The sequence below is a fragment of the Eriocheir sinensis genome, chromosome 16 (genome assembly GCF_024679095.1).
Source record: "Eriocheir sinensis breed Jianghai 21 chromosome 16, ASM2467909v1, whole genome shotgun sequence".
NCBI lineage: Eukaryota > Metazoa > Arthropoda > Malacostraca > Decapoda > Varunidae > Eriocheir > Eriocheir sinensis.
In genome coordinates this window covers 15468245-15481237 of record NC_066524.1, presented here as the reverse complement: position 1 = coordinate 15481237, position 12993 = coordinate 15468245, and the positions used below count along the sequence as shown (strand labels likewise).

Genomic DNA, 12993 nt, shown 5'->3' with positions numbered 1-12993 from the left:
TAGCCCCATAAAAGTTCCCCAAAGGCTCCATGGCTACATAATTTTTGCCATATTCCTGTAATTTAAAACGGTGGTGGCCCTAGTCTCTCACCTATAGCCCCATTCAGACCATACCAAGCCTTCCTCATGTAATAACATGCTGTGAGTGCCAATACCATAGATACGTTCAAGAAGAGGTTAGATGAATTCATGGATAGCGAAGTAAGGTGGGGTTAAGCTTACAGGAACTGCCTTGTAGAGGCAAACCGGCCTCTTGCAGACTCCTTACCTTCTTATATATAAGCTGCCAGTTCGGCAGCCCAAAAACACCCAAGAGTAACGCGAGGTTACAGAAGAGACAAATCTGGAGTCTCTGGGCATTGATTTTCTAAAATCTAAATCATGTTGAATTAGGCTCCGCACACGTAGCTTAGTTCATATTATATATTCATTGTATTATATAGGCCCACTAGGTGGGCCAAGAAAAAATTATAACAGACTCATTGAGTTGTTCCCCTCCACGGAAATCTTTAGTAAAAGGCGAAAGATTTATGCGTTTTGAAGGGAAACCAGAGTTGTCAAAACGCTGCCAACTCGCCGCCATACTGTCTCGGGCTGAACACCAACAGTTGGGCCATATCCGACCTAGAAGGCAGTCGCACTTACAACATATGCTGGGCTGTTGCCCAGGGACGACTCTATCCCCTTCACAGCTGCTGGTCCACGCAAAACGCAATGGCACAGCTTTTTGTTAAAACGTTCTTTACCGAAACACTGACGGAAGCGGCTAATTTTGACATCTAGATAACCGCCGTGCCCTTCATGCCCGCAAACTTGCCGCCACTCCGTCCACCTGTTACATTACACAACTAAGGACAAAACATTCAGGCCATACTTCGGGATTTATTCACCTAGCAGCATGTTTACGTTTCACTGATACTTATCTATAATACGGCTGCCTATCTAAAGAAACTATTGACAATAAATTGGTGAGGGTTTTCAAGGGATAATTAGACACTCGTTCTATCAACAGCATACAAAGAAAACTACATCCTGCAGCTCATCTCTTCAAATAATATACCCGCTCCTTGAAACTTATGAATTACGTGCAGCAAAATCCTTCGCCTCTTTGAAACATACGCTTTCCTGCTGAAATCCAGTAGTCACTGCGACACTTTATAAAACTGTATAAAGAAAACAGTGTTGCCTGGACTAAATTGAAATGTGTGTGTGTGTGTGTGTGTGTGTGTGTGTGTGTGTGTGTGTGTGTGTGTGAGAGAGAGAGAGAGAGAGAGAGAGAGAGAGAGAGAGAGAGATCAAAATATTTCTCCATAAGTCAATGGAGGGAGAAGTGCCTAACGACCAGAGAAAGACAAATATCACAACACTTCAAGAAAACTCATCAACACACTTGTAATTAATTGCACTAGGTAAGATGTAAAATAAAGAAGAAAAAAAATTTAACTGAACTACCGGCCTGTGTCCTTGCAGAGCATGACACCACCATAACACAGCCTGACAACCTCCAGGTGGTCCAGTGGAATTTGCAGAGGCTGAGCAACAAGACGAGCGTCGCAATACAAAACCGATCTATGGCAAAGGTGGAGCAAGTCTTTGGAACATGTCCGCAAGAACAATACCTTAACTATAAATTTAGGAGAATTTGCTTCTTTCGTAGAGAAGCGCACCTATCACGACTATGCTGAACTAATCAACGGAAGAGGTGAAGCTAGGTCAATATAATAAGGATACAGATTCGTGTTTATTCCTCTCATGGGAGAAAAGACCGATTACGGAGGTGTTGCAATAACGAACCAATCCGCGGTAAAGGTGGAGCAAGCCGTGGCCATAGAAGTAACGGCGTGACAAATTTATGAGCAGTTGCTTCTTCCTAAGTAGTAGCAAATGTATTTTCATCTTACATAGTGTAACCATACGAATACAATTATGCAGATGAGCGAGAAGCGAACCGCCGAAGGGGGAGTGTCAAGGAGCACCCTTAGTGACAGGATGGATCACATCACACCCTCCACTTGGAGTGGAGTGTTACCGCGCGAAGGAAACCGACGACTCACGGCAAAACCAAAATCATCCACGGAATACGTGGAGCAAAGGCTCATCACAACACAAGGATCATATCTCCTTTGTAGACATTTTAACATGATAGTTTATTTCTCCCCTGGGGGAGTGGACCGATCCCGGAGGTACTGCAATACCGGGCCGATCCGCGGCAAAGGTGGAGCAAGCCCCTAGCACTTCGCCATAGTCCAAAAATCAGATTAATATCGTAGATCCCACATGGGGATCGTATCAGATATTAAGCTGATAAGAACAGATACTACACTTTGATCTTAGCCAAAAGGCCGAGAAGCGATACCGCCGACCACCCGGCCGCCACCCAGATCACATCCCGCTACACACACGCACCCCACAAAATGTTCGTCATGCTCTAGACTGTTACACTGTAAATACCAGGCCGCGTGCTGCTACCTTCCGCCGTAGAACAAACTTCACAGTATTGCTATTATCAGAAACAGGTAAACAAACCCCACAGGAGTGGTCACGGCACCAAAAACCGTCTAATCACGGCTCCGTAGGTCAGCAGAGATGTGTTACCTACATTCACGCCCTCTACCACCTGAACTGGCAAACACAGGCTTTCGCCACCTACACTAAGATAGCGGCTCAAACAAGAATTTCTAGGGCGCCTACTCCCTAAACGAGCACTGCGTCGCGCTGGAAATAGGTATATAATATATTTACCTGTCAGTAATATATACACTCACTTTATTTGTGGTGAAAAATGATGAATTTTTTTTAGTTGAGAATACCATGAAGTTGCTGATAACAGAAAACTTTGAATGAGTGACTGAACTGCAGGTCTGTATTTCTAGAGAAACTCGACGATGGACATACGATGGACCATACTTAGAAGGTAAAGCTAAATGCAGGCTGTTGTGAGTCACTAAGAACACCAAGAACGCTTGTAGGAGTCAAGCGCGAGCTAGGGGCGTCAGCACTCCCGAAAAAAAAAAGCCCTCGTGCACTGTTTGCTGGTTGTCTTCCAGCTTATGGCCCAAAACCTATTAAGTGGACGGTTAACAAGATAAAAACAAATTATCACAGACTATTTGAAGCTAGAAAACGTAACAAAAATTATTAATCTCTGAACATAGTCCACTAAAGCTCTACCGTAATGACTGGAGGTCTTCATACATGAGTCACATGACTTTATAATAAGCACCTGACTAACGCGAGATTACACAAGGGACACAGTCACCACAGTTTGGAGTCTCTGGACATTTTTATTTTTGTTGTTGAATAATTAGGCTTCTCAAACATAGCTTAATTCGTATATATTCATTGCGTTATAAGGACCCAGTAAGTGGAGGACATGTTTTCTCATCCCATCACATACTAGTGAACATCAATGAAAGAGTTTTGCATGTTAGATAGTTGCACGAATAAAATCATCAATATACTTTCAGCAATAAAAGCCTGTTACTCATGAGGTAATCGCGTGGGGTTAAAAAATGACGCTCAAATAGATAAATTCTGAGAGGCCAGTCGACCTATACAATGCAGCCACGTTTCCACCAGCGGGCGGTAGCCCGCTTTGTACACTACATACACCAAATGTATAGATTTTTGTTATTGTATATTTGTTCTTTTTTTGTTTTGTTTTTTACGTCGCGGCCTATTGCGCCGGTAGGCTTCTTCCCGGTGGGGCCTGATGGTCGGCCCAAGGCTTCTTCCCGGTGGGGCCTGATGGTCGGAACAGCCCGTTCGGCGGAGGCGAGTGTTTATAGTGGCGCCATCTTGCATTGGCTCATGCTGCCGTCCCGAAGCTCATCTTTAATCCTAGAATCTAGAGTCCGGGTTGATAGGTGGTCTTCTGTACAGCACGTGGGTAGTTTTAAGCCACTCGGCGGCGGCTGAAATATCCCAGCTTGGTGGCACCGGGCAGGGATTGAACTCGCGTCCTCCTGAACGCAGCGCCGTCACTCTGTCGATTCAGCCACCGCCTCCGTGTATGTTTTTGTACAATAAACCTTTAAACAACAACAAAATCTGGTACTTACAAACTTCTATTTCATTTCATATCTTTACCCTGAAATATTAAATTGTAATTTCAATGGAGGTGGTGAGCCCGACACTCGCTTGTTTCAACTTTAAAGCCGTGGTCACATTCATTAATCATTTTTAAATGGGTTAAAAATCGTCTTTGGCATTTCTTTTTTTCTTTTAAATACAGTACATTTCCAAAGCAATTTATTAAGACAAAACTTTAATAAGTTTCTTACAGAGTTCTAGATATCTGTATAAAACAATCAAGTAATTAATTCATTGCACTTTTCATTGTCCACTTTCGTTTGAGTAGTATAATTTTTATTGATATTATTTTCGTGACCTATTTCCAAAGATGGAGGTATTTTCCTAAAGCTCTAAACTTTAAAGTCAATGGCATCAAAGGACAGCACCACCACGCTGAGGTTCTTCTAGAGGGTCGGCACGATGCAGCTGTCGTACTGATGTCTTTTTAGTTCTCGACTTGTCCACCAAGATTTCCATGGGGCAGGCCACTCTCTTAAAAATATAAGATGTGAAAATATTACACATTCAAAGCAGAGTGAAGTTCAGCAAAGCATTCAACATTATTATGTTATCGCCGTTTTGGCGATGTGAGGAAACAGAGAAATGAGAGAGGTGGAAGAGTGGAGAGAGATGCGAGAAGTAACGGGAGGAAAGAATAAGGGAGAGGTTTGCTATCTTAAGAGACGATTTATCCCCGCGGGGATGTTATGACATTGCGGTCAGAGAGGTCACCAAATCCATTAGGCTGGCCTACAGTCGTATGAAGGCGCCCTTATTCAGTGTCCTGAGTTAAACGCCATACAGGAGAGAATATGGTCTGAAGGAGAGAAGGGAGAGGCAGATCGCTAAAGGTTTGACGACGGGAAGACGTGTCTTCTCGTCTTCGCTGTCTGCCTTTGCAGGAGCGGAATCGCTAAGTTCTGTGACGGAGGGCGGGCGAACGACCGAGAGCCCGAGGTGCTTATAATAATAATAATAATAATAATAATAATAATAAAAATAATAATAATAATAAATGGTTTATTCATTTGTAGGCAGCCATAAGGCTGAAAATACACAAAAATACCATACAATGAGTTTCTGTGTGTGTGTGTGTGTGTGTGTGTGTGTGTGTGTTGGAGTGGAGGGGTCATGTGATCATGGAGGTGTTAATGACCCTCACAAGTGTCGGTATCGCACTAAGCCGATATTTGTCCGTGCGAGTTTTGACCGGGACGAGAATATTGTGGTGTCTTGTGGGTCTAGTGGGGGGAGGGAGGGCGGGTGGGAGTAGGTCTCTATGAAGGGGGTTGTTAAGGAGGGACTTGCCGAATTTGGTTAGGTTTGTCTGGTATCGGTCCTGTAGGGTGGGCATATTCAGCTGGGTGAGTGCATGCTCGTAGTTAGTGTAAGAATTGCCCAGATTCTGTCTGCATGCACGCCTTTGCACTCTCTCTAATTGGCGTTGCTGGGTCTTGTTGATGGAGGAAGCCCAAGCAGGAGAGGCGTAGAGGAGTCTGGGAAGGATGAAGGTGGTGTACAGGTCCTTGAGCGACCTTTGGGGGGCTCCCAACGCTTTCATGCGCCTCAACATGAAAAGTTTGTAGGAAGCCGCCCTGATGATGGTGGTGACGTGCTTGCCCCAGCTCAGCTTGCTGTCCAGGGTGACTCCAAGTAGTTTGGTGGATTCAACCACCTGCATCTGGTGAGGGCCAACCTCCAGGGCTGGCGGTGGGATGGCAGTGGTGGTGTGAAAATGCATCACCACCGTCTTGTTGGTGTTGATGGTGACGTGGTTGTCTTGCGTCCAGCTCTGCAGTCGGTCCAGAATGTGTTGTAGGGGCGTGTAGTCAGGGGCTGTGTTGTTGATGGAGATGCCCACTGTAGAATCATCCACGTACTTCCAGCGATGAGGGGCGTCAAACAGTGCATTGTTGATCAGAATAAGGAAGCAAAGAGGACCCATGCGCGTCCCTTGTGGCACCCCAGCAGATACGGGCTGGAGGGTGGAGGTGCAGCCCTGATGACGCACAGCTTGGTGCCGGTGCGTCAGGAAGTCCGCCAGCCAGGATGTCAGGTGGGAGGGCAGGCCGATGTTTATGGCCTTGGTGATGACAGTGGTGTGGTCAACCAGGTCGAAGGCTTTCCGAAAGTCAATAAAGGCGAGGGCAGAGGAAGTTTTTCTGGTTTCCAGGGTTTTAAGAATGAAATCAAGGAAACTAATGAGGCAATGTGAGGTGGAGGAGGCTCTAATGTTGCCGAACTGCCTCTGATCAATTTTGTAATGAATAGTATCATATGCCCAGCTAAATACAAAGTCTTCACAAAGCAGGCTCGGGATTGGAGTGATGGCAATGGGTCTTAGTTCATTAAGTGAGGTGGGGTTGGTGACTTTGGAGATGGGAGTGATGAATAAGGATTTCCAATCTGTGGGGCATTTGCTCTGAGTGAGGATGGCATTTATGATGGAGCCAAGGGAGGTAGCAAGTTCAGAGAAAACTCCTGATAAAGCTTTATGGGTAAATCTGACAAGTGTAAGTTCCGTTGAAGGTGTGTTCTTATGTGTTATAGTGCTCCATATGTTGTATTTGTATGTACGTCAGGCAGCTGGACAGCTGACGGTGTGTTATTAGGTGTTATACTGATCCATGTATTGTCTTTTGTACGTACTCGATTGGACACCAATCAGTTATCACTGATGTATAAATGCAATGATGAGAATAGTTAACGATAGAAAACTCTCGGAGTGTGATGGTAAATCATGGTATGTACTTCATTTCGACAGATTTGATCGATAAAACTAGAGATCGCATCAGACAGACGGGTCTTTCCTTATCCATCAACTGACTGCCCTTGCCGGGCGGTTCCAATTATATGGAAAAAGTAACGCACGGGACGCGGTATATACCTCGAGGAAGAAAGGGAAAACAAACTCTTCCCTTGTCGCAGTTTCCTCTTACTCGGTCGCCTCTATTATGTCCTTCCTAGAACAAAGAAAACATCTTACTTACACGGTAAGTAAATATCCACAAGAGTATAAACAACATCTGATGGAATAACAAATCACGTGATAATACATAACTTAACGACGAAAGGAAGAACGATGGTGGGCAGTGTCCTATACCATCCTTGCAGCTTCAGACAGCCAAAATGTCGCGGTACGAAATTGTTCAGGTTCGTGGCGAAATTGATTCGACACAACGAATCCCATGACGCTTTCCAAATGCAAACACCAAGTATACCTGGTCGTCAGTGGGGCACCCGAGTGCCCCCGACTGTAAGTAACAAGAGGCTCTAGTGAGTCTAGTCGCTCTAGGGAAATTCATCACGAATCGTATAGAAATCATTGAAATCAATGTTCTGATTGAGTATATAAAATTATAAAACCTTTGACTGGGGCTTACCAATCATATATGTGGAATTATTAGGGGGATGCGCGAACGCAATCCCCCGCTATCAAAAATTTCGCACTCGAGTTAACCACATTTGGGTTAATCGCAGGGGTCAGCACCGCCGGAGTGCAATGGCGGGCCTCGCCCTGGGAAAACCGCCTTTATGATCACGGTATCTCCTGTGCCAGGTAAGTATGCTCACCGCCAAAACGTTGCCACCCTAGTGCAGCCTGGCTTAACACCTAGTAAAGCTGAAAATCTTTTAATGAAAAATCTTTTAAAAATGTAAATAATCACTCACCATTTTCTATTATTCACACAATATTTTATATGTATATATACACTACTGAACTATTCCTCCAACGTTTGCAACAATCTTCCTATTGGTTCAAAAATGACATTAGACATAACATTTAACTATCAGATTTTTTTTTCCTACATTAAATATTTGGCCTAACTTATTTTAATGCAAGCTATTTAAAGTTATTTAAAGGTCTCTACAGCAACTTAAAAGAGCAAAGTTTGCACTTATGGTTTGGTTTTAAGAGAAAGCCCGATCACCGGCACGATCTACAGATTACTGATCATGTTATTGTTGGAACGACTGACTGCAAACAAAAAGAAAATGAAAAAAAAAAAAAAAAAGATAAATATATAGAAATATAGCACTACAAGGATTTAGTGTGTGTGAAGTTAATCCTATTCTTTCACACGCAGGATACCCGTTGAAGAAAACCCTGACCACCAATGACACACTTGGCTAAACGTGAAGGATGTCACCCACGTCGACAGATACTCATATACCTGGTTGTAGGTCGTTTCGAAGTGAAAGTCATGCTGCTCATGCATCTCTAGGATTGTAGTTGAGGAGAGTAAAATTATAAAATAGTTCTAATGTAGTTGTGACAAAATCAGTGTTACGCCCAAGTAGTACGTAGTAGTAGTAGTAGTAGTAGTACTAGTAGTAGTAGTAGTAGTAGTATCAAAGATCTTATAAATGGTAAGATGCACCACTAAACGGCTATCATCTTTATAGGGTTAATACAGAGGGGGAAAGAGGCATTTTTTTAAAATTCCTGCTTATAATGACAAAATGACAAAAAGTCCCTCAAACGCTCTATGGCTATATAATTTTCGGCTATCATCTTTATAAGGTTAATATAGAGGGGGAAAGAGGCATTTTTTTTAATTCCTGCTTATAATGACAAAATGACAAAAAGTCCCTCAAACGCTTTATGGCTATATAATTTTCGGCTATCATCTTTATAAGGTTAATATAGAGGGGGAAAGAGGCATTTTTTTAATTCCTGCTTATAATGACAAAATGACAATAAAGTCCCTCAAACGCTCTATGGCTATATAATTTTCGCCATACTCCTGTAATTTAAAACGGTGGTGGCCCTAGTCTTTCACCCAGCCCCTCTCAGACCATTACCAAGCCTCCATCATACAATTATAGTAACCTAGCTCCCTAAGACCAGAGAGTGCATATTAGCCCCATAAAAGTTCCCCAAAGGCTCCATGGCTACATAATTTTCGCCATATTCCTGTAATTTAAAACGGTGGTGGCCCTAGGGCCCTAGTCTCTCACCTATAGCCCCATTCAGACCATACCAAGCCTTCCTCATGTAAATAACATGCTGTGAGTGCCAATACCATAGATACGTTCAAGAAGAGGTTAGATGAATTCATGGATAGCGAAGTAAGGTGGGGTTAAGCTTACAGGAGCTGCCTTGTAGAGGCAAACCGGCCTCTTGCAGACTCCTTACCTTCTTATATATAAGCTGCCAGTTCGGCGGCCCAAACACACCCAAGAGTAACGCGAGGTTACAGAAGAGACAATCTGGAGTCTCTGGGCATTGGTTTTCTAAAATCTAAATCATGTTGAATTAGGCTCCGCACACGTAGCTTAATTCATATTATATATTCATTGTATTATATAGGCCCACTAGGTGGGCCAAGAAAAAATTATAACAGACTCATTGAGTTGTTCCCCTCCACGGAAATCTTTAGTAAAAGGCGAAAGATTTATGCGTTTTGAAGGGAAACCAGAGTTGTCAAAACGCTGCCAACTCGCCGCCATACTGTCTCGGGCTGAACACCAACAGTTGGGCCATATCCGACCTAGAAGGCAGTCGCACTTACAACATATGCTGGGCTGTTGCCCAGGGACGACTCTATCCCCTTCACAGCTGCTGGTCCACGCAAAACGCAATGGCACAGCTTTCTGTTAAAACGTTCTTTACCGAAACACTGACGGAAGCGGCTAATTTTGACATCTAGATAACCGCCGTGCCCTTCATGCCCGCAAACTTGCCGCCACTCCGTCCACCTGTTACATTACACAACTAAGGACAAAACATTCAGGCCATACTTCGGGATTTATTCACCTAGCAGCATGTTTACGTTTCACTGATACTTATCTATAATACGGCTGCCTATCTAAAGAAACTATTGACAATAAATTGGTGAGGGTTTTCAAGGGATAATTAGACACTCGTTCTATCAACAGCATACAAAGAAAACTACATCCTGCAGCTCATCTCTTCAAATAATATACCCGCTCCTTGAAACTTATGAATTACGTGCAGCAAAATCCTTCGCCTCTTTGAAACATACGCTTTCCTGCTGAAATCCAGTAGTCACTGCGACACTTTATAAAACTGTATAAAGAAAACAGTGTTGCCTGGACTAAATTGAAATGTGTGTGTATGTGAGAGAGAGATATCAAAATATTTCTCCATAAGTCAATGGAGGGAGAAGTGCCAAACGACCAGAGAAAGACAAATATCACAACACTACAAGAAAACTCATCAACACACTTGTAATTAATTGCACTAGGTAAGATGTAAAATAAAGAAGAAAAAAACTTTAACTGAACTACCGGCCTGTGTCCTTGCAGAGCATGACACCACCATAACACAGCCTGACAACCTCCAGGTGGTCCAGTGGAATTTGCAGAGGCTGAGCAACAAGACGAGCGTCGCAATACAAAACCGATCTATGGCAAAGGTGGAGCAAGTCTTTGGAACGTCCGCAAGAACAATACCTTAACTATAAATTTAGGAGAATTTGCTTCTTCCGTAGAGAAGCGCACCTATCACGACTATGCTGAACTAATCAACGGAAGAGGTGAAGCTAGGTCAATATAATAAGGATACAGATTCGTGTTTATTCCTCTCATGGGAGAAAAGACCGATTACGGAGGTGCTGCAATAACGAACCAATCCGCGGTAAAGGTGGAGCAAGCCGTGGCCATAGAAGTAACGGCGTGACAAATTTATGAGCAGTTGCTTCTTCCTAAGTAGTAGCAAATGTATTTTCATCTTACATAGTGTAACCATACGAATACAACTATGCAGATGAGTGAGAAGTGAACCGCCGAAGGGGTAGTGTCAAGGAGCACCCTTAGTGACAGGATGGATCACACCACACCCTCCACTCAGAGTGGAGTGTTGCCGCGGTAAGGAAACCGACGATTAACGGCAAAACCAAAGTCATCCACGGAATACGTGGAGCAAAGGCTCATCACAACACAAGGATCATATCTCCTTTGTAGACATTTTAACATCATAGTTTATTTCTCCCCTGGGGGAGTGGACCGATCCCGGAGGTACTGCAATACCGGGCCGATCCGCGGCAAAGGTGGAGCAAGCCCCTAGCACTTCGCCATAGTCCAAAAATCAGATTAATATCGTAGATCCCACATGGGGATCGTATCAGATATTAAGCTGATAAGAACAGATACTACACTTTGATCTTAGCCAAAAGGCCGAGAAGCGATACCGCCGACCACCCGGCCGCCACCCAGATCACATCCCGCTACACACACGCACCCCACAAAATGTTCGTCATGCTCTAGACTGTTACACTGTAAATACCAGGCCACGTGCTGCTACCTTCCGTCGTAGAACAAACTTCACAGTATTGCTATTATCAGAAACAGGTAAACAAACCCCACAGGAGTGGTCACGGCACCAAAAACCGTCTAATCACGGCTCCGTAGGTCAGCAGAGATGTGTTACCTACATTCACGCCCTCTACCACCTGAACTGGCAAACACAGGCTTTCGCCACCTACACAAGATAGCGGCTCAAACAAAAAATTCTAGGGCGCCTACTCTCTAAACGAGCACTGCGTCGCGCTGGAAATAGGTATATAATATATTTACCTGTCAGTAATCTATACACTTACTTTTGTGGTGAAAAATGATGAATTTTTTTTAGTTGAGAATACCATGAAGTTGCTGATAACAGAAAACTTCGAAAGAGTGACTGATCTGCAGGTCTGTCCAGTCCAGTCCAGTCCAGTAGTGGGCGTGGGATTGCCTTTGTAACGGCTCCCACTTTTTTCATATTCTTGATTCTTGATTTTTATTGATTGGCGTTGTTGTTGATTGTTGATTGGCGTTGTTGTCTTTTAGTTTTGTTCAGTTTTCTTTTTTCTTTTGTTCCAATTCGTTGTAATAGTTTTTTTCTATTTTCAATTTCTTCCAGAGTTAATGGTCGAAACAATAATGTCTGCTATTAAGTGTTCTCTGCTTTGATTTTCTGAGTTCTGTATAAAGTTTTGGTTTTGTCTTATTTCTTTATATTCTTCACAGTCCAGCAGAAAATGTTCTAATGTTTCTACTTCTGCTCCACAGCACGAACACTCCTCACTCTTCCTCTGAAACCTGTTCCTCCAGTTTAGAGTTAGGGTGTTACTTCTTCCTCTTAATATTAATTTTGTACCCAGTGTGTTGTCTGCCCAGGTTTCTTCTTTTAGGTCCTTTTTGTACAATTCATATATTTTTAATGTTGACTTTGTCTGTATTTCGTTTTTCCATTTCCTTAAGTCCCATCTCCTTACTTTTTCTATTATCTTATTCTTTGTTAAACTATCAAGTTGTGTCATATTTATATTTAGTTCATTCATATATTTCTTTAAAGTTTTAGTCCACTTAGTGTTAGTGTTTTCTGTTTCTTTATGTGAGGTGGGGTTGGTGACTTTGGGGATGGGAGTGACGAATGAGGTTTTCCAATCTGTGGGGCATTTGCTCTGAGTGAGGGAGGCATTTATGATGGAGGCAAGGGGGGTAGCAAGTTCATGGGAAAACTCCTGATAAAGCTTTATGGGTAAATCTGACAAGTGTAAGTTCCGTTGAAGGTGTGTTCTTATGTGTTATAGTGCTCCATATGTTGTATTTGTATGTACGTCAGACAGATGGACAGTTGACGGTGTGTTATTAGGTGTTATACTGATCCATGTATTGTCTTTTGTACGTACTCGATTGGACACCAATCAGTTATCACTGATGTATAAATGCAATGATGAGAATAGTTAACGATAGAAAACTCTCGGAGTGTGATGGTAAATCATGGTATGTACTTCATTTCGACAGATTTGATCGATAAAACTAGAGATCGCATCAGACAGACGGGTCTTTCCTTATCCATCAACTGACTGCCCTTGCCGGGCGGTTACAATTATATGGAAAAAGTAACACATGGGACGCGGTATATGCCACGAGGAAGAAAGGGAAAACAAACTCTTCCCTTGTCGCAGT

At 43.2% G+C, this 12993-nt stretch overlaps 1 protein-coding gene and 5 non-coding genes across 7 annotated transcripts in view; all 6 read right to left on the bottom strand.

Annotated features, from left to right (window-relative positions):
- The window catches only part of LOC126999366 (heparan-alpha-glucosaminide N-acetyltransferase-like), a 61783-nt gene that overhangs the window by 18245 nt on the left and 30545 nt on the right, over positions 1-12993 (bottom strand). The window lies entirely within an intron of this gene.
- Positions 442-557, bottom strand: LOC126999627 (U5 spliceosomal RNA). The gene has a single exon (XR_007753484.1). It is a non-coding gene; the product is annotated as a U5 spliceosomal RNA (small nuclear RNA).
- Positions 2162-2354, bottom strand: LOC126999622 (U2 spliceosomal RNA). Its single transcript, XR_007753479.1, has one exon. It is a non-coding gene; the product is annotated as a U2 spliceosomal RNA (small nuclear RNA).
- On the bottom strand, positions 7479-7641 carry LOC126999631 (U1 spliceosomal RNA). The gene has a single exon (XR_007753488.1). It is a non-coding gene; the product is annotated as a U1 spliceosomal RNA (small nuclear RNA).
- Positions 9387-9502, bottom strand: LOC126999626 (U5 spliceosomal RNA). Its single transcript, XR_007753483.1, has one exon. It is a non-coding gene; the product is annotated as a U5 spliceosomal RNA (small nuclear RNA).
- Positions 11037-11229, bottom strand: LOC126999621 (U2 spliceosomal RNA). Its single transcript, XR_007753478.1, has one exon. It is a non-coding gene; the product is annotated as a U2 spliceosomal RNA (small nuclear RNA).